The following is a 22,609-nucleotide window of genomic DNA, read 5'->3' as shown; positions in this document are numbered from 1 at the left end:
ACTTCCCAGTACAGAGCCCAGTAACTTCAATAAGCTGTCTTACATTTAAATATGAGAAATAGATATTATTTTATCTAGAATGGACACACTATAGTCCAACCCCTAATCTTAGAACTAGACGCATTATATACCTACTTTGGTGAGTAACTGAAGACTCTGTCTAGGAGTATTGTCCAATTAATATTTGCATGGTTTTTTTTTTTAATTGAACTTGTTTTGTAAATGGGAAGATTGAGAGCTTTTGAGATGAGCTGTTGGTCTTTTGCCTCAACTTTATTAGTACCTAAGGAATAAAAGTAAGAATAATCTGTTCATTCATGGTTAAAATCGTGTTCAAGTTCAATAGAGTTTGCAGAAATACACTGCAGACTCTATTGATAGTTTATTATTTGGATAGTTTTCTGTATTTGCAGTTTTAGTTTATCAGATGGGACATATAAAATTAAAGTTTTGCGCTTGAGATTAGTTCACCTAAAACTAGTAGTTATAATCGTGGAACTCTGTTACTGGCTCTTCAGTTGTAATTCAGAACTCTTCAGGTTTTTTTAGTATAACAAAATGATAGAAAATTTGATTTTGGGAAAGAATTGTGGGTTCTTTCTATTCTTAAGTGCTTTTGGGTTTTTTTTTTTTTCTGTCTTAATATTAGAAACCACGTATCTTTTATAGTATTTTCTTCTATCCATTTTCTACTCAGCTATCCTGTGTAACCTCATAGCATTTTTAATGAAGATGCTGGGATGGTAAGTGACTGACAAAAGGAAGGTAATTTCTTTTCTCCTCCTGTTTCCACTGAACTCATTGTTTCTTATGAACCTTATTTAACCATGTTACACTTACAGACCATGGATCTTTGTAGTTAGTTTCCTAACCTTGTGCTTTAGGTAGAACTCAGATACAAAAAAAAATACTTGGAACGATTTATAAAAGGCTATCACTGTTACTCATTTGTTAGGGCTCCTATAAACGTGGCGTAGTATTTGGATGTATGGATTTGAGAAAAATTTTTTTACAACACTTAAGCATCATGATTGGTGGTAGACTAATTGATAAATAGGAGTTGGAAATTCACTATTATAGAATTCACTGTTACATCATATTGAATCTGCACATCTTAAAGAACTGAATGATTTTGAAGGAAAGTTGGTAGCTATTTTGAGTTCAGCTTCTACAGTGGATCTTTACGTTCTACAGTGTTGCTACAGTGATCAATAGGAAGTTATACCAACAAGCCTTAATTTAATAATACTCATTTAGGTAGTCATTAAATAAAATGCCTGTCAGCAGGCCTTATTTTAACTGTGATTGTTACAGTCTGCAATTTTCACAACAATCTCTAAGGGATATATGAATAGAAAACTTTTAAGAGGTTAAGTAATTTATCCAACATAACTTCTCTAGAGAGAGATGTAGCTGGGATTAAAATCAGCATCACACATATTCCACATATCCCATTTTATCTTTTATACTATGTTGTCTTTTTTTTAATTTAGTTTTTTTTTAAGGTAGGAAAAATTTCAATGAAGAGTTGAATGTGTTTTTACTGTGCCTTTGATTTATAGGGTTAGAAAGTATGTTGATTTATCAGTGAAGTTGAGTGAAAAAACCTATAAGTGGCCATTTATTTAGAATGCGGTTTTTAAAAGTCAAGATTGGAAGTAAACACATTTATACAATTTAATGTTTAAATGATTTTTGCAAAAATAAACAATTTATAATGTTTCAGTGATCTTTTCAATTGAATTTTTACATATGCTGTTGTGCTTCGATGTTTAAAATTTAATAGTTTCTGATTTTAATTAGTATTTAAAATGTGTGGTATTCAAAATTAAGCTTTTGCTGATTAATCTTGAGACAATATTTCCTAAAATAGATCAAACTGTTTTTAAGTGATTTTAATTTATTTTCCTTTTACTGTCCACTTAAGTGTGCTAATAGTAGATGTCATGGAAATTGTTTTCTCAATCAAAGGAGTTTTTTCTTTTGTTTATGTTGTTTAAATTAATTTTTCAAAATTAAAGAACTGTAATGAGCCAATTAAGTTTACAACAATGAATTAACAGGTTTTGGATTAACGTGTTGAATTAATTACCTTTTACCAAAAAACCCTACAGATGAAGAATTCTTACTGTTGACTGTTTGCCTTTTTTTATTTTAGCTAACTTTTTCTTCATTTCATAAGGGTAGTTTTTTCTTTATTGTTTCTAAACGGGAAATCAGAGGTGGAGTTTTTGTTAGAATAGGGAAGATTTCATGGAAGAAGAAAAAGCACTGGTTTCATGATTAAGGTAGTTTTTAGTTCAGGAATCTAGAAAGCCGTATATTATGTAATTGAGGTTATTGGAGTATAGTATAGTATAACACTGGCAAAGATGTGGTTAAAACATTTCTAATATAAGTAAATTGAAGTATTTACAGGAAGTGTGATAGGTCTGGGCTAGATATTTTGAATTAAAAGTGAGCCAAATTTAAATCGGGACTGATAGGAAAGAAATTGTTAAGGCTACAAGGATCGTATGTATTGTTGTTATTTGCTTCTTCAGGCGAAGTAACTTCAATTTAACTTTTATTTAGTCAGTTCGTTGTCCTGCGTGGAATACTTTTCAGAATCTTTGTAGCACAATTTCAGTGGAGAGAACACATTACTGTCAGGGTGTGACCATCGGGGTTGTACCCCATTTGTGTCCATCCCCTTTTCTCCGATTTCAGTAGAGAGGGTAGCCCTCCTCCCATCCCAGGCTAGTGCCTTCGCCTGTGCTCTGGATTGCATCGTGTACCTTCCTTCTCAGGGTTCTTTCTATGTCGTCAGTTATTTTTCTCTCTGTCGCTTTAATCTTGCCTGCCTTTTTCAGTCTGTCCACATTTAAACACGACCAAGTCTCTCAAAGTGTCTCATTTTTGATACCACTCATTCATAGCCAGGCTTCTCTACAGGATTGTCTACACCCACTGTCTTTTTTCCGTCTACTCTCCAAATTCAGCCTATTCCATTTTAGCTTCTGCCCCTGTCATTCCACTAGATTTTAAGGTCTCCGGAATATTCCTCTTCGTTGAGCATCCTTCAGTCCTCATATGACTACTCAGCGAGCATTTGACTCCAGATCACTTTTTTCCTTCAAGGATTTTCCTCCAATGGTTTTTGTTCATGTCTCTGTGGGTACTTCCGTGCCCCCTTTGCTGCCTTCTCTTCTTGCTCTTTGCTTTCCTATGAGATTTCAACTTTTCTCACCTGGGCATAAGCGTCTCTCCACTCACATCTTTGCCGTCCTGTAATTTTATTCACAGAGCAGCTAGAGACCTGTACAGTTTTCCGTTGCTTCCTGCTCAAACTGCGTAATCTGGTCCTTGGCCTCTGCCCTGACCCCCAGCACCTGCAGCTCTCTTCATCCACTGCCTTCCGTTTACACTGCTCTGTTTGTTCAGACAAGCTAGGTTTGATCTTGCGTTGGGCACTAACTCTCTCGGAATGGCGGTCTCCTCCTGTGCCTGGCGTTCACTCAGCATTCAGATTGCGGCTCAGTGTCACAGCCGCAGAGGGGCCTTCCCTGGCCATTCAGACTGAAGGAGAGCAGCCCCACCCTTTCACATCAGCCTGTTTTATTTTCGTCATAGTACTTAGTAGTTGAAGTTATTTAATACCGATTTGTTGTAGGTCTTCCTGAATTGGCATGTAAGTTCTGTGAGAACTTGTTTATTTTGTTACAGGTGCATCCACAAAGTCTAAACCCCTGCCTGTGGTACTGTAGGAACTCATTAAGCACTGGCTGGCGGGTTTTATACCCACTGCTGCTATTGTTAACACTGCCGACCTCAGATGTATCTTCTTCTCAGACCTGTCCTCCTGAGCTCAAGCCTGTATCCTTAACTGCCCACCCAACGTTTCTTTTAAGCTTGGAAAATTGAACCTGGGACTTTGCCCTCCCATCTCACGGGCTCTAGGATTTCCTCACCCAGTGAATGTCTCTACCTTCTATTTCCACGAGCTGGCAACTTGGGAGTCATCTTTAGTGCTTCCTGCCCCTTCGTGGTCGACCCACCAGCGGGGTCTGTGGATTTCGCCACTTAAAAACCGTTTGAGTGTCTCCATTTTTGACTGCCCTCTTTCTAGTTAAAATGATCTCTTACTGAGACTGGGGCTCCCACATCAATGCTTGCTCCATTCTAACCCCCTGTCTGCACAGTGTACGTGTAGAAAAGTGCGTGATTATAAGTGCATAGCAGGTTTTCACCAGGCACACACGTCGGTGTAACCAGCCCCGTGGTGTCTCCCCCGTGCCCAGGTGATCTTTGTAAGACGAAATGCCATCACACACACTGCCTCGGGGTAGCTTCCCACAGCTGTCAGGCTCAAGACTGGAAGCCGTGACGTGTCATCCAGGACTGAGGTTGGCGGTGGCCTCTCCCTTCCCACCCAGCCCCATGTTCGTTACTCTCATTACTCTAGCCCTGCCGGGCACCCCTCAGTTCCCTGAATGTGGTGTTTCTTCCTCCTGGGAGGTTCAGTGCGCACGCACCCTTCACACTTAGCCTTCAGCTCGGGGCTCTCCGGGGGGAGCCTGTGCGGACGTAGCGGGCTTGGTGAGGTCCAGGTGACGTGTGGTTGCTCTCACCTCACATACTTCGTTATTTTGTATGAGTACAGGCATAAAACCTTGTTTTATTGTGGCTGGCTTTATTGTGCTTCACAGATACTGTTTTGTTTTTTTTTACAAATCGAAGGTTTATGGCAACAGCAAGTCTGTTGGTGCCATTTTTCCAACTGCATTTGCTCACTTCAGGTCTGTGTCACATTTTGGTAATTCTCCCACTGTATGTGTCATGGTGGCCTGTGGTCAGTGATCTCTGATGTCACTACTGTCATTGCTTTGGGTCCCCCCAACCACACCCACATAAGACAACAGCTTAATAAACGTGTGCGCTGACCACTCCACCCACTGGCCGTCCCCGTCTCCCCCTCTCCTCCGGCCTCCCTGTTCCCTGAGACACCACAGCAGTGCTGTCAGGCCACCTAACAACCCCGCAGGGCCCTCTACGTGTTCCCGTGAGAGGAAGAGTCCCATGTCTCTCACTTTAAAGTAGAAGCTGGACATGACCGAGCTCAGTGAGGATGGCGGCTGGGCGTGGAGCTGGGCCAAACGCGAGGCCTCTCGTGCGTCGGCCAAGCCGTGAGTGCAAAGGGAAAGTTCTGGAAGGAAAGTAGCAGCGCTGCTCCAGCGAGCACACGAGTGAGAGCGCAAATCGGCCTCTTTGCTGATACGGAGGACGTCTCAGGGGTCCGGGTAGAAGTCAGCCCCCGACCCCCTCAAGCCAGAGCCTGGTCCAGAGCGAGGCCCTGCCTGCCCCCGACCCTGTGAAGGCCGAGAGGCGAGGAGGCCGCAGGAGAAAAGGCTGAGGCTGGCAGTCTGGTCCATGAGGTTTAGGGAGAGAAGCCGTCTCCATGACGAGGTGCGGGGTGAAGCGACAGGTGCTGACGGGGAGGCTGCAGCCAGGTGTCCAGGTTCCGCTAAGGTGATCGGTGAAGGCGGCTGCTCCGAACAGCAGGTTTTCGGTGGAGACGTAGCAGCCTCATACTGGAAGACGATGCCAGCTGGACTCTCGTGGCTGAGAGAGGTCCATGCCTGGCTTCAAAGCTCCCGAGGACAGGCTGACTGACTCGTTAGGGGCTGATGCAGCCGGTGACTAAGTTAAAGCCAGTGCTCATTCAGCATTCTGAACACCCTAGGGCTTCACAAAAGACGCTAAGTCCACTCCACCTGGGCTCTGTGTGTGGAACGACAAGCTGGGTGACAACATCTGTTTACAACACAGTTTACTCAGTGTTCCGAGCCCACTATTGAGACCTGCTGCTCAGAAGAAAGGATTCCTTCCCGAATACGACTGCTCGTTGACAAGTCCCCTGGTCACCCAAGAGCTCTGGTGGAGACGGACAGTGAGATCGATGATGTTCTCACGCCTGCGAACACAACCATTCTGCAGCCCAGGGATCAAGGAGTGATTCTGAATTTCAGGTCTCGTTATTTAAGAAATGGTTCGTGTCAGCTGCAGCTGCCGCAGATGGTGATTCCTCTGACGGATCCGGGCACAGTGACCTGAAAACCTGGAAAGGATTCCCCATTCGAGGTGTCGTTAAGAACATTCGTGATTCACGGGAAGAGGTAAAACACCGACATGAACAGGGGTTTGGAAGAAGTGGATTCCAGCCCTGGTGGTTGACCCTGAGGGGTTCACGGCTTCGGTGGAGGAAGTCACCGCAAACGTGGAAACGGCAGGAGAACCAGAGTTAGCCGTGGAGCCCGGAGACGCGACCGAATTGCATCCTCGTGCTGGAACTAACGGGCGAGGAGTCGCTTCTCAGGGATGAGCAAAGAGAGTGGTTTCTTAAGAGGAAAGCTCCCGGTGAGGATGCCGTGAAGGTTGCTGAAGTGGACACGGGACTGAGAACGTGGCCCAAACTTTGTCGATGAAGCAGCGGGGGTCTGAGAGGACGGACTCCAGTGCTGAAGGGAGTCCTGGGGGTAAAACGCTGTCGCAGCATCGCGTGCTGCAGAGAAACTTCACGAAGGAGCCGGCACAGCAGACTTCACTGTCTTAAGTAACTGCCACAGCCACCCGGCCGTCAGCAGCCACCACCTAGATTAGTCAGCGGCCACCAACGTCAAGGCGAGACCCTCCGCCAGCAAAGACGCTATGACTCGCTGAAGGCTCAGGTGATGGTCAGCATTTTTAGCAATAAAGTATTTTTAGTTAGAATAGGTACGTTGCTTTTATTGACATAATGCTATTTATTGCTGTAGTATAGTGTAACATAACTTTTCTATGTACTGGAATACCAAAACTTTGTGCGACTCACTGTATTGTGATATTCACTTTATTGCAGTGGTCTGGAACCAAATCCACGATATCTCCAAGGTTTACCTGTATATGATTTTCCCCCATTATTTTTAAGCTTTTTGAGTCAGAACTGGTACCTGTTTTCTTCACCATCACATGGTCATCAACTAGCACAATGGCTGGGAAAGAGTGATACTCAATAGTCATATAATAAGTGAATATGAGTAGTCTTAGCTTGTTACAGGCTGAATTGTAACCCCCCCCCCCCCCAATTTATGTGTTGAAGTCCTAAGCCCCAGTATGTAGAATGTGGCTATTTTTGGATCAGGGCCTTTAAAGAGGTAATTAAGATAAAATGAGGTCATAGGGTTGGTTCCTAATGCACAGTGAACCCTTCTAAGAAGAGATTGGGACGCAGACACAAGGGGAGGACCTCGTGCAGATGCTGGAGGAGGACAGCCATCTGCAAGCCAAGGCGAGAGGCCTCAGAAGGAATCAGCCCTGCCGATACCTTGATCTTGGACTTCTAAGATCCAAAATTGTGAGAGAATAAATTGTTTAAGCCACCCAGTCTGTGGTACTTTGTAGCTTCAGCAAACTAACATAGGTTTTGGTCCTGGGAAGTGGGATGCTCCTCTGGCAAATACCTAAAACTGTAGTAGTGGCCTTAGAACTAGGTATGGGGAAAGCTGGAAGAGTTTTGAGATGCATGTCAGAAAAAAGCCATGTTTGCTTTTAGGGATTGTTGGTGGAAATAACGGGCGTGAAGGGAGAACGTGGTGAGGGCTCTGGAAGGGAGCTGAGGAGAGGCTGCCGTCCTAGAGACACACGTGTGGTCGGGCGCAGCGCTGGCAGAGGTGGGGATGTGGGAGGCGCTCCGGCCAAGGTCACAGACAGAAGTGAGTGTGTTACTGGAAGCTGGAGGGAAGGCCATCCTGCTGGAAAGCAGCGGAGAGCTTGGCTAAATTGTCCCCGTGTTTGGAATACAGACCCTGTAAGTGATGAACTTGGATAGTTAGCTGAGATTTTTAAAGCAAAGTGTTAGGGTGAGGCCTGGTTTCTTTTTGCTGCGTATAGTAAAATTCAAGAGGAGAAGGAAAAATTGGAGAAGGAATTGTTAAGCAAAAGGAACCGAAACGAAGATTGAGGAAATTCTCAGCCTGTGCATATTGCGAAAAAATCAGAAAGTGTGTTCTGGAGACACCAAGTTTGTTGATAGCCATGTGACGTGAACCCATTAGGTTATCTCAGCAGGAATAGAGCTGGGGTTATGTCAGCAGAAAACTGCTAGCTTGGACTCGGGGGACAGGGACAGAACGACCTGAAGGGAGTCATGTTAGATGTCTGGGATTCTGCAAGACAAGCCAGCAGAGCCACCTGGCTGTGGACATGTGTTCTTCAAGAACACAGAATGATCCTGAAGTGGTGCGGAGGGTGGCAAGACTGCCACTGCCACCACGGGATCAGACGTACCACAACCGGTGTCCAGAGGGGACGGGACTCCCACAGTGGCAAGCGCGGAAGGCCAGGGCCCCCTTGTCAGTGGGCCTGGAGAATGCAGCAGCATGGAGCCAGAGGATTGTTTTTCAGTCTTAAAATCTAATGAAATTTGCCTTATGAGGTTTTGGTCTTGCTTGGGACCCCTCACCTCTCATCTCTCCTCATGTCTCCCTTTTGGAACGGGGATGTCTGTCGTGTTGTATTTTGAAAGCAGGTAGCTTTTCTAGATTCACAGGTTCAAAGTTGGAGAGGAGCTTGGCCTCAGGATGAATCGTACCTCAAGCCCACCCTACCTGATTTAAATGATATTTGGATGAGATTTTGGACTTAGAGTTGGATGCTAGAATGAATTAAGACTTTGGGGTGAATGTATTTTGCATATGAGAAGATCATGAATCGTGGGAGCCAGAGGGTATAATGTCATGGACCGGCTGAATTTATGTCTCCTTAACATTCATATGTGGAGGTCATAAATTCCAGTACCTTAGAATGTAATCGTCTTTGGAGATAGGGCCTTTAAAGAGGTAATTAGGATAAAATGAGGTCATGTGGATGGACTTTAACTTAATATGACTGGTGTCCTTAGAAGAAGAAGCGATCAGGACACAAGACACACAAGGAAAGACCGCACGAGGATGCTGGAGGAAGAAGGCCATCCACCAGCCCAAGAGAGGGGCCTTAGAAGAAGCCAACCCTGCTGACACCTGATCTCAGACTTCTAACCTCCAAAATTGTGAGACGAGAACTTTATGTTGTTTACGCCCCCCCAGGCGGTGGTACTTTGTCACAGCCCTAGCAAACCCACAGCTGTTACATTAGCTAGGTGAGAGGTACTTGTAAGATAGTTTCTTCATGTGTCAAGTGAGGGCATTTGACTGGATTAGGGTTCCGAATTTTTAATTCAATCTTTCTGAAAATGAGACGTGTCATTAAGGAGTATATAGTGGGGCTGCCCGACAGGGCAGGTGACAGCACCCACAGGGCAGGTGGCAGCATCCACAGTGCAGGTGACGGCACCCACAGTGCGGTTGAGCGTAGAGTCCACGGTGTGCTAGGCGCCTTGGGTGGGCGTACAGGGCAGAAACCTCCAGTTTTAGGGGAGCACAGAATTTGGAGATCAGTTCAGTTCTGGCTGCACCCTGGGAAAGTTACTTAATTTTTGGAAACTTTTCTTCATAATTAAATGAGGGTAACACATGCTCAATCAGTAACAGGGTTATTGGAGTGATTGAAGGAGACGAGTATGTTAGAGTTCCTGCTGAAACGGCTCCTGCGTTACCTCGAAATCTGTGATTTTGTTTTTTGATAATTTCACCTCTTCACTTCTGACATACACTAGGGATGGGCAGAGAGTGAAACAATGCAGTCGATTTTATACTGGTTAGAATGGGATCTAGAAGGACAAGGTGATTTTTTTTTAGTTATGATCAGAGACATTCACGTTTCTCAGCATAGGCAGCGGGAGTGAAACTGGCATAGTGCCAGCAGCGCTGGTGGTGCACGTGCCGTTTTCGTGAAGTGGCACTTTTCACCTGTGTTGTACGGACTGTGGTGTGATCCAATCAGTTGGTTCTTCCCATCTTTACGGGCAGGTTTGTCACGATTAGTTTCACAGAGCAGTTTATTGGCTGGCTGACATGAATCCATTTCTTTAATAAAGGAGAAAAAAGAGCATTTTTTTTTTCTAATGTCAAGCATACTGAAAGTAGTAAGCCACGTTTCCCCTCACTTTTCATGCATGACATTCCGTGTACTGTTTACCTGACGGTGTGACATCAGCTTACCTGTGGTTGGGTGAAACTTAAGTTAATTGCAGCCTGGCTCCTGTGAAATGAGCCATTTAAGATGGGCATATCAGTGTGACTGGAAGTTGGTTTTCTGTTTATAACAGAGTTACAGAAGTGACAGTTGTCGCAAGACTCAGTAGACAGGGGAAGAGGGTGTATGTTGGAGGGTGAGAGAGGCAGCTTGTAAGTTATAATTACTAATACCTCATTTGTTTGTTTTTAAAATTAGACCAAATTTTAACAACATACCATTCTTTTTGACTCACTTAGATTATTTTCTACCTTTACAGGGAAGTAGAAGGAATTTTTATATTTAGAAACAGTTCACTTATAGAACAATGAGGTTGTTCATAGAATGGATAGTCTTCAGTAGAGAAAGGAAATCTGAAGGAAAAGCAGCTAGCCAGTTTTTAATTAAATAATTGGCCATTGAGACTTTCTAAGCAAGATGTTGGTCGATTGCTGTGGTATGGAGTTGATGTGGAAATGTGTGTTTTGTCATATGAGTTCTCTCCTGATAGGATCTGGGTTAGATCTGCTGAAGGCACAGAGCCCAGAGTAGGTCTCCAGGCCTGAAGCGCAGGTGAGCATCTTACCCAAGGAGGTAAAAAAGAGCCATAATGGGTCTTAACTAAAAGCCTCGGGAAGCACTAAAGAGTATGCGGAGGAGACATAGGCCTGCCACCTGGGAGACAGTCGAGAGCTAGGAGCTGAGTGAGTAGGGTTGCGTGCGTGCGTGCTGGGGGTGCCGGTCGTCACCGTGAGTGGTGGTGGGATGCTTCACCGGCGCTCAGCTGTGTCATTTCTCGGTCGTGCGTGGGGCGGACTGGCTTTAAGGTACACGCGTGGACTAGAAGCTTCCTGTCTGCCTTCCCTACCTTGGACAAGGGTTTTCTCTTGTTCTGGAAAGATGTGGAGTGGAGGAGGGGAGTGGAAGGGGAAACATCCACAATTTACTGTCACTCTTTGTCTCGGGTTGTCAGGGCTCGGCCAAGGCGCATGTCGAAGGGTCGACATTCTCAGGGGCCAGGGACTGTGGAATCCCTGACGGGGGGCGGCGGGGGGCGGGACACTGGAATTGAGACCGGGTGGGACTGGCTTTGAGTGGGGCCAGGAAGCAGCAGCCTTGCATTCGGCAGCCATGAGAACATGACAAGTATGGGAGACAACCAAGCTGCTTCCTCGCATGATCTCGCCCAGTGCACGGCAGAACTCTTTGTTTTCCTAGATGCGTCAGGTGTGTCTTGACTCGGGGCATTCTCTCCGCAGGTACGAAGTAGATGTTCTCAGTGCCGAGGGAAACAGCAGGTGGAGGCGGCAGGCACTGGGGGTGGAATGGCGTTTCCTGACTGGAGGGATGCGGTTGACACACGTGAACCAGCAGTGAGAAGAGGTAGTAAAACATTTCCCGCTGTCCAGTTAAGGGACTGGTACTGAGTGAGTGAGATGCAGAAGAGTGGGTTCAGGTAAGGCTTCCTGGAGGAGGTGATGCCTAAGCCTGGCCTAAAGTAGGATTTAGCAAGGAAGAACGCTCTAAGAAAAAGGCCTGTAGGCTGTAGCAACTGAGTGATCAAAGGCCCAGGGGCAGGAAGCGGCGTTGCATTTATTCACGCATGTGTTTACTCCTCAGCAGTTTTCCATAAGTGCTTACTATGTGCCAGGTATTGTTTTAGGTGAGAGAGACATCGCAGTGGATAAAACAAAGTCTCTACTCTCCTGGAGCTGGTGTAGGGACGCAGACTAAACCAGTGGGCATGTGTCTGGTAGGTCAGAGGCAAATGCTTTGGAGGAAGTCGAAGCAGCATTCATGGGGCGGGGACGGTGGGGCTTGGGGAGTGAGTGCCACTCTGCCCGGGGTGGTGAGTGAAGGCCCGACTGGATTAGGTGACATCTGAGCAGAGACTCACAGTGAGAGAGCAAGTTAGCAAAGTGAGCAGGGAGGGAAGAGCGTTCCACACAGTCCTGCAGGCTGAGGCGGGCTGTGCGCGGTATGGTGAGGGAGCAGCGGGGCAGCTTGTCTGCAGCCAAGTGAGCATCGGGCAAAGCAGTCGCAGAGAGACTCAAGACAAGGGAGTCCGGTAACGTGGGCCTCGTAAGTTACCGAGGAGCAGGGGCCTCTCTTCTGCTTGAGATGGGAAGCTACTGGAGAGGTCTGAGCAAAGGACGACGTGATCTGACTCACGTTTTAAGTTCCATGAGTCAATTCTGGCCACTTTCTTGAAGATCAGTTTTACAGAGGCAAGAGTGGAAGCAGGGCCTAGTTGGGGGGCTCTCGCAACAATCCGAGTGAGAGAAGACTGAGACTTCAACCAGGGGGTGGAGGGGGAGGTGGCGAGAAATGGTTGAAGCCGGAGCTGACAGGATTTGCCAAATAGATCAAATACGAGGCATGAGAGAAAGATGGAGTCGCTGAGATGTGATGTAGGAGGAACTCGTTCGGCATGGAAAGCAGGTGTTTGGTTTTGGATGGTAAGATGCCTTCTAGACGTCCAGATGGAGATGTCGATATGTAGTGTGTTTAGAGGTGCCAGGGAGAGGTCTGGGTGGAAATACAAGTTCGGGTGTGGGTGGAAAGCAGGCTTTTCATGGTGGGTGAAGCATAAAAAAATATGGTGCATTACAGTGGGAGATAACTCCAGGCCATCAGTTCTTCTCAACCTTTCTTACATTATAACACACATTGTAGAATTTGCTGGGGTAAATGGACCAGGCTACTCTTCCCAAGGCTGCTGGCTGTTAGAAAGAAACAACAGGCCCAAGATGGAGTTGCTCGTGCTGAGCCTCACCAAGACTGTGTAACTGAACTGCAGTTTCAGCCTCTTCCAGGATGGAATTTCAGGCCAGTCAGTCTGGACTTCCCTGACCAGCACCAGTGAGGTCATCTCCCTAATAAGACCCTGCCTTCCCCTGTGGGAGGGTGACCTTGCCTGAAATAATCCACTCTTCCTTGTCCCACTGTCTTTCCGCCTACAAGAACCTCCCACTGCGGACAGCTCCTCAGAGCCCCCTTCCAGCTGCCAGGTGGGTTGCTGCCCGACTTGGGAGTCGCTTAATAAAGCCAATTAGATCTTCAGATTTACTCTTCAAATTTTGTCCTTTGACATCATCCTGGAGCTTGGGACTCAATCTGCCACAGGCTCTCTTCAGAGGCGTTGTTGAGGCGTTGTCAGCACACTGGTTGGGGCGGGGGCCCCGCTCTAGGGGAGACATGGGACCTGATCAGGGAGCCCTGAAACACAGTGTTAACTGTGACGTAGTCTTACAGATGGGGCGGGGTGTCACTGAAGAGAATTCAGCAGAAATATGGCATAATCGCATTTGTTTTAGATAGGCACTTTTCAAACTGTTTGTGGTGAAAGATAAGTTTTGTAAAATTTCCAATTCATCACAGTCTGATACTTTAGTAAAGTATAATAAAAAAGCGAATCACTAGGAAAAAATTTTAAAGTACAAGTCAAACATTTTTTCATTAAATGCAACAGATATAAAAATTACTGTTAGATGGCTATGAAAGTTTTTCAAAACTCTCATTTCTGTACTTCTCGTAGGAGGCCAGGAGCAGACCGTGCCTGGACTGGTGTCAGCAGGGGTGCCAGTCGGGGTCGCACTGTTTGGAATGGGACTGACTGGCAGCAAGGGCAGTGATGGGGCCACTCCCAAATGCTGGGTCACGCCCGTCGAGAGCCTTGCATGGCCTGAGGCAGCCTGTCTGTCGGGTGGTGGTTTGGTAGAGACGTAAGGCTGCCGGTAAGCGCACCCAGCCATTCTGGTCATGTCCCCTCCGGTTGACCCCCAGAACTCAACATCTGTGGAAGCCACGCCAGGCTGGCCCTGACGTCGGTCCAGTGTGGCTGATGCTTAACCCTCCCTCAGTGGGTCAAATTTGATTATTCATCTGCACATCAGTGGTGACCCAAGGGTGACAGAGGGTTAGGGTGGGACATCTCTCTGAGTAGAAGGAATGACCTTCGTCGTTGCCCTGTTTCCAGATCAGGTGACAGGATCAGCTGGGTCATTTGAGCTGTCCAGTGTATAGGTTACAAGAGACAAGGCTCTTGGGAGCAGGGCGCCGGTCTGCACTGACGAGAATGGAAGACAGTGGAACAGTCGGGCCTGGGCGTGGCTGCCGCCCGAGGCCACCCTGTCCCTGCTGGAGCCACGGCCCCTGGTTTTGCTGGTTTGTTAGAGGCACCCGCATTTCTCAGGTGAAGGTAGGGTTCTGAACTCGTGTGCTCTCTCTCTGTATTCTGGAGGACCCGAACTGCACCCATCTGTCAGGGAAGCGAGGTCACCAAGCATATTGTTTAGTCAAGCTCCCCTTCTTGCTGAGAAAAGGGCTTTACTTGCCTGTGCTAAGCAGGGGTTCACGTCCATTTATGGACTCATTGCCACCCGCACCTAGCCCTGCCTCCCCGCACGTGGGCTGGCCGTCAAGTCTGGGGCAGAAATGATGAGAAGACCCTACCGGGTCAGAGCCCCTGTTCTTAAGGTGGCTGATGAAGTCGAGAGTTCTCCTTGTTGGACACACGCTGACTGCACGGTGCCTCTAGCAATACGCAGTCGCAGTCGGGAGTCTGGAGGCGTCTCAGCTAACTGGCCGCCCTTCGGCACCGTCAGCAGCGTCCGCTTCACCAGGGCCGAGCCTCAGGTCGGAGGGCGGTCGTAAGCAGAGTTAGTGTTGTCGCGTCGGCCTTTTTGCAGAGGTGGCATTCAGAGTATTTCACAGCTGCTGTGGGGGCCAGTTGGCTCGCTGACACATCTGTTCTCTTTCCGGCTGCCTAGGCTTTGATTGTCACCAGTGAGTCCCCCATAGTCACCTTCTTATGGCTATTTGTGGGATTCGACAGGGGAATCAACGGTGAGAAGACAAAGCCTTTTGGTCAGGGGCCAAACGGGCGCCAGACCTTGCGTGCTGGGGCGCCACTGCCGCTGGCGCCTTGTCTCCCACTGTGTGCCAGAGAAAGCGTGAAGGAACAGGAGCTGGCGTGATGCTGAGGGGGCTCGTGCCAGCTCTGTTCCTTGTCAAGACCCACTGCGGTCCCGCAGGGCCGGGAGGCTGGGAAGGCAGGAGGAGCCCGGGCTAGCCCTGGGGAGCCCTGGTGGGAGCCAGCGGCAGCGTCCGGGAGGCGCGAGGTTTGGCGTGTCGATTGATTGCGTAGGCACCAACCAGTCAGAACTGAGGCTGGTTACTGTGCCGGAGAGGGAAACTGGGGGACCTTAAGGTACCCGTCATTAACCCATTAGTTGACGGGTCACTAGGGGTCCTGGAGAAGGGGCTGCGTTGTGGATTAGGAGAAGGCCCAGCGCACCGTATGCCACACTGTGTGGCCATAAATGTATACTGACTGTTTCAGCCCTTTGAGTTCTGAGAATCCTGGACCCCTGAACACCCATGGCAGCCTTTACACGCATACAGAAACACTGCCACTCCTCCGGTCTTCCAGTTCTTCCTGGGGTAGAGGGGGTCCCGGAGAGCATGTAAGACGGGAGTGTCTGGTCGGCAGTGAATAGCGCCTCCCTCACCGCTGCTGCTGGAGGTTAGTGAGGATTTGCACCCTCTTCTCCTCGTTCATGGGGACAGGGAGTGGAGCCTCTGACGTGTACGTGCTGAACTAACAGACGTGTCTCTGTCAGCTGGTTTGAAGGACAAGTCTGAGAACTTGTGCAGAGAGGTGGGAGCAAATGCACTTGGTCGAGGTCCTGGTCAGACAGGTTAGTGACAAGGCTTTGGCCTTGGAAACCACAGCAGGGGCAGGATATTCTGCTCAGAGGAGCCAGGAGTGGGAGCATGCAGGAGGGGTGTTCAGGCTGCGTCTTTGGAGAACTTGGGAAACCAGTTTCGTTCATTGACTTCAAGGACCAAGAGCTTGGGAGTTTAGAAGGGAATGTGAGAAAGGCCACAGAGAGGAAGGTCTAAACCATCGTAGAAATGGCACAAAGACTCTCTGGTGTCTTTTTCAACCCCTTGGTACTTGGAAGTATTGGGTCTGTATAAAGATAGAGATGATGATGACAGATCTTCTGTATGGGCTTGAAATTGAGATAGAAAATTAATAGCAGTTGTGTAGAAGATGAGACAAATAGTGCCCCAGGAGCCCTAAGGCACGTCCGCAGGAGACGGATCAGGAAGCATCATTGGCGAGTGCTGTAGCGGTAGAGCGGAGGGGAGGGGGACTCTGGGGAGACCTCCCACGGTGAGACGCTGAGCAGGGCAGGAGTGAGCACAGGAGAGGGCAGAGTGGCAGAGGCACGAAGGGTTGCAACACGGGCTTTCTGAGGACAGCCGAAGCAGCAGCACAGGCCGTGCGGTGAGCACGGAGTTAGTCATTGTTCTCATCGGGCCAGGTCTGTGACCTTTCTGTGACCAAGTTGCTATCCCAGTTCATGACTCAAATGTTACACATAAAGATAATACCTTTTCGTTTTCTCCTGAATACAGTGAATGTTAATGGGATGCTATTTATGGCATATTCTGGATTCTGAAAAAAAAATTAACAAACATCATTGGTTTCTATTTGGCAAAGTATTTATATGTTAAAAAATAGTGTTAGGGCTAAAAGGGATTTATAGGACGTCTGCCTCAAATCTCACATTTCATAGATGAGGAAATTGAGTCCTAATAACTTCCTTAAATTCAGTGGGAAAACTGGGACCTCCAGTCACTTCTCTTCTGTACAGAGATCTTCCCAGGATGCATTTGTGCTGAGTCACATCAGCTTGCAGTGTCTTAGAATTTCGTCACTGAGTCTGAATCCTTGGGAGCTGCAAAGTTGCTTATCCAGGGCAATTCATGGCAGTTTTAAGGTAGTTACATGAAAGTTGATTTCCTTCCTTCTTTTTATATCAAAAACAGCACAAAGCGTGATTGGACATAAGCTCAGTTTTAGTCCCTTGTCTGACTGGTATTTTAAACAAAATTCCACATTTTGGTAAGAAAGCTGGACAAGAGACTTTGGTGTAGTTTGGGGCAGGTGTGGGGACCCTCACTGGCATACAGAAATGAGGAGTTGGTGAGACTTCGTCAGCTGTCGTGGTGAATGGTGCTGGGACACTGGCTGAAGATGAAGGCCTAAGGAGGACGAAGGTCGCATAATAATTTAAAACGTGAATATACTGTACATGGGCAAAGTTTTTATCACCTTCACGCAACTTAAAGTCAGCACAGCTGCTCACGTGCAACAGTTATGCACGGAATGGATGGAGAAGTGACACTGGATCAGAGAGGGTACCCGAAGGCCACCGGAAGACGGAAGATGTGCTGTGAACCACCCCTTCAAAAGAAAAAATAGCCAGGTCTACAGAGGGATGGCGTCGTCTGACCTGTATGGCCAGGCTTGTCCCCACCACAGATTCTGATTTTCAGAATTTCTCCTTTGGAACATAACATTACAGGGAAAAATAAAGTCCCTGCGAGGCCCCTGGATGCAGCAGGCACACCGCACAGGGAGCGCAGTGCGGGTCGCGGCCCCACTGGGCGCGCCGGGGCCCTCTGCAGAGGTGCCTGGTGCGCTGCGCCGTCTGAGCATTGCTCGTGGCAAGGAGACAGCACTCCGTCACGTGTGACAGGTACACAGTGAGGACAGCCACCCCAAGACCCCGGTGTGGGAGTGGTCTCTCGTGCTTGCTTGGCATTGTCTCTTTGGATACATAAACCTGGATATAAATTATGCATATAAATAATTCGAGCGCGACCTAAAAATGTCCACACGGAAGGAAGTGAAGCAGAAGTAGCAGTTCTCTTCGTTCCGAACCCCCTCCACATTGCACTGTTAAGACAGGTTTCGCAGTTTGCTGTGCATCCTCCAGGCCCTTTGTGTCTGGAGGAACACACGCACGCACGCACACAAGCATGCACGCATGTGTACACACACGCGCGCATTAACTGAGGAGCGAGCTCGTTCCAGATTCTGTGCTCAATGCTCTCTCACTCCAGACACAAATTTGCTCATTCAATAATTACTTCCTTATGAATTTTGTTTGGAATATGACTAATATCTCAAAATAAAGGTTTTCTGATTTGCTGAAGTAGATGTCACATGCTCTGTACCTTTCGAAGGCTCTCTGAGGAAATTCGCATTTTTTGTACCAAATTCCAATAAGGCTATTTTAATGGTTTTCCTTCCACAAGTGTTTTAGCAGTAGCAGGAGGTGGTAGTGAAAGTTGGGGCCGTTCCAGAGAGGAATTAAATCTGACAGGCTGAGAACATTTGAGGGAATGAAAACCCCATAAAACGCAGAGAGAAGAACTCAAAAAGCTGATCTGCGGGGATGTTTGAAAGGGAGCCAGTAAGCAACCCCCATCCGCTTGAAGTCATTTAAGGTGTGCCTGCAGCTCAGTGCGGCGTGGTCGCTTGTTCACAGTGACAGCGTGTGGACTGACATCCTCGATTGTTAAAGGTCTCAGGGGTGTCAGAAAATCAGGGCTCCAAAAATGTACACATTTTGATGCTCGCTTATTTGCACAAATGATGGGTTTAAAACAAAATCCCCAATTCTAAGTGTATGAAATTTCAGATTGGTGCTTATGAGGCCATTCAGTTTTAGAATTTTTTTATTCTTAGAGAACATGATACTACTAAATTTCATGTTTGAAAAGATTTAGAAATGTAGTTGCTATGTTTGTTTTAAAACAACAGCTGTAACTTAAATGTGTCAAACATGTTAAGAATTTAAGAACTTGTAGCAAATCAGGGCTGTCTTACTAGTGCCTGCCGCTAATGGGTTTACCAAGTAGATACAAGTTTTCCATTTGAAAAGGCTTTAATATTCTTTTCAAGTATAATATACTCATGAATTCTCACTTTAATCATATTAATTTCTGATAAGAAAACATTGAGGCTAAAGGTACTTTTAGGATATGTGTAGGGAAAATGGTCTTTAAGAATTCGTCTTGGCGTTTCAGGATGTTTAAAATAGCATCTTTTGAAAGTGCTAAACCCTAAAGCAGTAGGGGCGATCTCACATATCTCATCTCAGGCTTAGGACAAGTAGTTTAATTAAATGGGCTTCATAATATGTTTTTCTTTACCTGTAGTTTTCAGAAGGTTTAGTTTTACTATTCATTGCTGCTCACATTGTCAGTTTGGCCTTCTTTGGGGATATATGACTTTTTACAAAGCAGTGTTTCTTTTTCCATATGTATAATTCCTTTTCAATTAGGAAGAACTTCTGGTAAGTAAATAATGCTTTCTGCAGGTTTTTTTTGTTACTGTTGTGGACTTCAGGGGGTTTTTGTTGGCTTTTTTTCCTCTCTATTGATTTTTGACTTAGCTACTTTGTAGTCTGAAATATCTTTGGCATGATTAGTTCATCAACATATATAGGTAATAATTTCGGATTACTATGATTAGGTCATCAACATATATAGGTACTAATTTCGGATTACTAGAGCTTATTCTGCCTCCATAGAACTTGTCTCCCGTTTGTATTTGGCCTCTGTTTAGTACAGCACGAGCAGGGCTGGCCACGTAATAAGAGCGATGCTGGGATCTCTGAATTCTTGTAATTCATCAGGATCGTGTAGTTTGTTGTGATGAGTGTATGTGTATGTGTGTGTGGGGGGTGTTGCAGGGGTTCAGGAATGCGAATTTCAATGCCAGAGACCTCCACCACCCAGCCACCCGACAGTTGGGGCGGTTGGGGACGTTACTTGAATCTCAGTGTCTTCTCCTGTGCGGTGGGGTTGACAGCGGGGTCCGCCTCCTGGGGAGGTCGCGCAGGTTGCCTGGCAGCGGGCGAAGCACACGTGGCAGGCACCACAGGAAGAACAGCAGCAGCAAGAAGAGTCACTTGAGACCCAAAGGATAACGAAAAGTGAAGGCAGCCGCCGCCCTTTTCCTGCGAATCCCAGACCCAGGAGCTTTCTCTGCCTCGGTTGGTTTTGTATTTTCAGGTTCTGAGCCGCTTCCTAGGGATACATCCTGGGGGGGGGGGGGCGTTAGTGTGTCTCAGGTGGGGCAACCGAGACAGAGTTTTTCTGTAGGTCACGGGGTGAATTTACTCTGATTACAAAATTAAACAGTGCATATCCCGCCTATTCCTGTCAGTCAGGAATAAGCTCAGCCGATGCAGAGCTCTCACTGTAAAATCACCGCCCGCTCAACGGCGCCTCCACGTCACAGGCGCTGTGGTGGGTGCTGGGGGCAGTGGGGAGCAGAACAGACACACGGGACTTGACTAGAAGTCAATGGGGACAGGTCAGTCACGTGGTGTGGTGCAGGGAGATGACCAGTTTCAGGCGGACACTAGAGCAGAAGGTATCGGGTGCACCTGGCTGGGGTGGGTGCAGTGACTGTAGTTTGCAAGGTGGGGTCAGGGGAAGCTTTCCCTGAGCTGGGGACATTTAAGCACCTTATTTTCCTCATTTGGTTTAAGATACTATTAAGGGAATTTCTGAACAACATGAAACTCAACTCTCAGCTTTTTCGTGTTCATTATATAACATAACCAAATAAGTCGTATTTAGCTGTACGTTTTTCTTAGTCAATAGGAAGCATCTGACAGTATCTGTGAAGCAGTGCTATCAGTGGAAATCGTTATTTCTTAGCCATGAAAATAAACTAAGTATTTTAAAAAAGAATTAGAGTGGATTGTCTAAATCTTGGCAGTTAAACTAGATTTGCGATAGAACAGGGGAGATGTGATTGATAGAATTGGAGTTAATATGTTAGAATAGTGAACTCTTTGCCTTGTTAATCATGAATTTTATGCACGCAGCAGTGAGATCTTAACAGAAAATAAAGACTTTTCTGTATTTGAAGCAATCACATTGCAGTAATGAGAATTTTCTTAAGAGGGTGTTAGAAGATTTGGAAATTAACTAGTTCCCTTGGGGAATTTAACTTTTGGGAAAATGGTAATTTTTATCTAATATATTTTAAAACATGTGCTGCTTTATCTCTGTGTGTTTAAAAAAAATTTGACTGAGGGTGAACATTATGAAATCAATACATTTAAGAATAAACTAGTTAACTTTGAGGGCTTGCCATTATTTCTGGCAATAATAAAATTTAAAGTATTGTCATCTGAGTGAGATCTTGAAAGCTCATGTGATGGAAGCAAAAATTGATTCAATATACCACACTGGAGTTCAAGTTGGAGTTATTCTTGGTCATGACTAGTAAAGAGGTAGAGAAGTCACCAAGTAATAAAGAGCTTTCGAGAAGATGGGTGGGCATTAGCAGTAATTGTTGAGTCTTATTGGCTAAGACTGAATTTGCACACAGGCTGGGTTTTTTCATGTGTGGGGGATGTTTATGTTCCTTAATCAAAGTTTGCACTCAATAAATCGCAAGTGGATTTGTTATTCTAAAGTGAAGTTTAAATGTTGAGAAAACTTGGTTGAGAACAAACTTAGGAATCAGAGAGACTTGAGTTTAGGTCTAATATCACATATTTATTACTTATGTGAACTGGGCAAGTTTCTGTGTCTCAATTTATCTGTTAAACAGGAAAGATGATGATAGTACTATCCTCATAGGCTGTTCGTATGTAGGACTAAATGAAATTTTATATATACATGTATATTAACAAATATGTGCCCCAGAGCATGTTTGTAGGAAATATGAGCCATTACTGCTGGCTTGTGTTTTAGGTTTTGTTTCACTTCAGTATGTTGTGAGCATTTTAACAAGCTTAATCGTTGTTGTCCTGAATTATATTTCGTATTCTCTTAAGTCAAATTTATTATCTCAATATTTTATCTTATTTTAAAAATTTTAATGACTTATATAAACTTTAGTTGTAACTATAATAACTACTGATTGTGTGTAAAAAAAAGGTTTATGTTCAAACATTTTTTTCACTGCAAAAGGGATCCATAAGTCATTAAGGAGTACATAATTCAGAGTTCCAATTTCTCCACCTCCTTACCCATACTTGTTGTCTTTTTTATTATAGCTGTCTTAGTGGGTATGAAATGATATTTTATTGTGGTTTGGACTTGCATTTCCTTGATGGCTAATGATGTTGGGCATCTTTTCATGTGCTCATTGGCCATTTGTATATCTTCTGTGGAGAAAGGTCTATTCTGATCCTTTATCCATTTAAGAATCTGGTTTATCTTTTTATGACAGTTTGTTCCCAGTTTCTTATCTTAGGTGGATACGCTCCAGGACCCAACAGTACTGGACCCTAGATTTTCCTATATTTACATACACTTACGGCTTCTCTGTGGCATCTCCAAATTGCCATTGTCACTGCACTTGGGCTGCGGGGCCGTTATTAAGTAAAATAAGGGTGACATGACCACACGCCCTGTGATACCGCGACAGTGGTTCTGAAAACCAGGGGACCTGCTAAGGGACTAACAGGCGGGGCACATATACAGGGTGGAGACGCTGGGCAAAGGGACGGCCCATGTCGCGGGCGGGAGGGGGCAGAACGGACAGCACAAGGTTGCACCACGCTACTCAGAACGAGGCGCAGCTTAAAACTTACCAACGGTTTGTTTCTGGAACTTTTCACTTCGTATTTTCAGACCGAGGTCGGCC

At 46.2% G+C, this 22,609-nt stretch overlaps 1 protein-coding gene across 1 annotated transcript in view; it reads left to right on the top strand.

Annotated features, from left to right (window-relative positions):
- The window catches only part of N4BP2L2 (NEDD4 binding protein 2 like 2), a 55,103-nt gene that overhangs the window by 20,284 nt on the left and 12,210 nt on the right, over positions 1–22,609 (top strand). The gene's annotated exons all lie outside the window — the stretch shown is intronic.

Source organism: Rousettus aegyptiacus, unplaced genomic scaffold, assembly GCF_014176215.1.
Source record: "Rousettus aegyptiacus isolate mRouAeg1 unplaced genomic scaffold, mRouAeg1.p scaffold_m13_p_11, whole genome shotgun sequence".
Classification (NCBI taxonomy): Eukaryota; Metazoa; Chordata; class Mammalia; order Chiroptera; family Pteropodidae; genus Rousettus; species Rousettus aegyptiacus.
This window is presented reverse-complemented; position numbering and strand designations above follow the sequence as displayed.